This window comes from Rhagoletis pomonella, unplaced genomic scaffold (assembly GCF_013731165.1).
Source record: "Rhagoletis pomonella isolate Grant_MI unplaced genomic scaffold, Rhpom_1.0 Rhpom_scaffold_00006, whole genome shotgun sequence".
NCBI lineage: Eukaryota > Metazoa > Arthropoda > Insecta > Diptera > Tephritidae > Rhagoletis > Rhagoletis pomonella.
The window spans coordinates 62,483,271-62,486,101 of NW_023458560.1; positions in this window are offsets into that span (position 1 = coordinate 62,483,271).

The following is a 2,831-nucleotide window of genomic DNA, read 5'->3' on the forward strand; positions in this document are numbered from 1 at the left end:
AAAAATATATTAAACATAAAATAAACTAAAGAAATATGGCCAAAATTCGACGACGAGTCTATTATATCTGCCTACAGTGTATATACTTATGTTTATATGTATACAAATCTCCGAATAATTTATGATTATATCTGTGGTCATATGGAATAAATAGTAGCTTAAAACGGCACGCTGGCTTTAGTATAATGCGATATATTTAAAATTATGAAAGTATTTTCATATTCATATATTTAAATGAATGTTGCATTAATGCGATCTTTAAACGGTAAATTTTATTCAAATATATGAGCGCATGGCAAGTGTTTAAAAAACTGCTTGTCATATGTCGGTGAGAGGGTTAACTTCAAATTGCACGTGCATTTAGATAAAGTTATTTAACAATGAATATGCACACACAAAACAGAATAACACGTATACATTAGAGTGCCCCGGATTTTTTATATATATTTTTTTTCAATTTGGCCTAATTAGCAGAGGATGTAATTTCCGCCATCCCATTTCAACTTTGGTATTTAGAAAACACGGTTTTGGGCTTGTGCGATCTCCAGTGTTATTCTTCGTTCACATAAAATGTAACATACATATGTATGCATCTTTTTCATTGAAAAATCGGAACGACAAGAAATAGCTGTTAATAACATTCCCTGGACTATACAATTCTACTATGCCAGTTCGGGTGGAACTTTGAGTTAACTCATGCAGAGCTCTAATATGTTCTTACATAGTATGCATATAAACTGAAGGCCAAAAGTATTTGCCTAGAGAATTTTTCACAACATATGCAAAATTTGTTATAAAAATATGATTATGTAATACTACTAAAAAAAAAAAAAAAATTAAAATACAATTTCTTTACTTTGGGCTACTAAGAAGAGTTCAATAATTTTTCATTACATGGATATTTTCAAAATTTTGTATAAAATTTTTAGAATTTTTTTGAGTTTCCGATTTCGCAGCCCATTAAGTTTTAGTAAAATTTGGCAATTTTTCCATGCATTTTCCTCCATAAAGAAAATTTCGATAATGCTTTGTATGGAAAAAATGCGAATTCAACAAAAAAACTCCCAAAAATCAAGGTTTTTTTTTTACACTTCAAACTCTCATTTTTATACTAAAATTTAATGGGCTGCATTCTAAAATTAATCCGATTAAATCCGGAAAATTTGCATGGAAATTTATTGAATTTTTTGCATAAAACTTAGAAATTGTGATTTTTTGTTGTAGTATTAACCATACTTAGAAAAAAAAACTATCGGAAAAAATTAAAATACAAATTGTTGCATACGTTGTAAAAATTCTCTGGGCAAATACTTTTGGCCCTAAGTATACATATGTATACTTATATGTACATACTTGCATATACAACCAACGAGTACACGTTGTACATGCCTATGTAAATATACATAGTTACACACATACAGGTGCGCACCCAGGAAAATAGTTTGGGAGGGGTTTATACTTCTGAAAGTTCGCTTCAGATAATATGCTCTTTAAGGTACATTTATGCAAGTTTTTTCGTAAATTGCACTTTATTTACATAAAATTAGCAAAGAACTCAAACATTTGTAACCGACTTCGAAAAAGGGAGAGGTTGTCAATTCGTCGGAATATTTTTTTTCTTTTTTATGTATGCTACCGCATAACTTTGAACCACGTGACCCAACAACAATTTTTTTTTTAAATCGGAAAGATGGTACCTCAAGGGTCGTCCCGTAATTTGAAAATTACTTGTTTAATATGAAGTTCTATAAACACAAGATGCGCTTAACTTTCAAAAGTAATAAAAAAATTTAAAAAATTGTTTTAATGTTCATTTTCCTCAATTTCTGGTTTCTGGGTTTCGATTGATGTGGTGATTTTTGGGAAAAATTAAATGGACTTTCATTTTTATTATTTAGGTAATTTTAGTGGAACGAACTCGAAGTTGGTAAATTAAATCTTCGAATCCTTGTTAAGTACATATCAGTGGTAAACTCTTTTAGGCTGTAAGTTGTAAAAAACAAAAGTAAGTGAGTATGCATTGCATATTTTTAGGACAATGGTTTCATTCGAAGTTAAATTTTTAAGAGCTCTCAATAAAAACGAAAAATTCATATAAAATTACGCAGAAGAAATAGAATAGAAATTTTCTTCTTTCCAAGTTTCTTAAATAAGTGTGCATCTCCCAAGAAAAAAATGCTCGTATATTTATTTCTTCAAGAAAATTTACAGCAAAAGCAAAGTGCTATTAAATAAAAAATATTTCTTGTTATTTTGCTTTAGGATACAGTTTGTCTTTCAGGTTATTAGGTTTAGGGGGGGTTTGAACCCCAAAACCCACCCCTTGCGTGCGCTAATGCACACATACATGTGAAATGATTGATGATTAATTTAAATAAATGAATATTCAGCATTCATAACTAATAGCTATTGAAAGTATGTGATAGACTTAAGTTCTGGAGAAATCTTCCAATCATTTTTTTTTAAGTTAGCGTCTTCGTGACCAAACAATTGCTGCGCCCATAAACGAGATTTGTTTCTACATATTTAAAAAAAAAAACAAAGAACAAAACTGTGTGCATGCACCTAACAATGATATAACCATTTAACTGTTTTAAATTTAATTTCATTTATTTTTAAAACTTAAGTAGGTACTTTCAAATTTTATGGCATGAGCACTAACTAATTGTAAGATTTTTAAACAAGCAAATATTTATAGTGAGTTAAGTAATTAATTAAAGCTTCTTTAAGCCTATTTTGTTTTATAGGAACAAGTAATAAACAATTTTAAAGTAAATAAGCTAGAATATGCAGAGACTGTACCGAATACCTTCACATGCTTTTTCGATTAA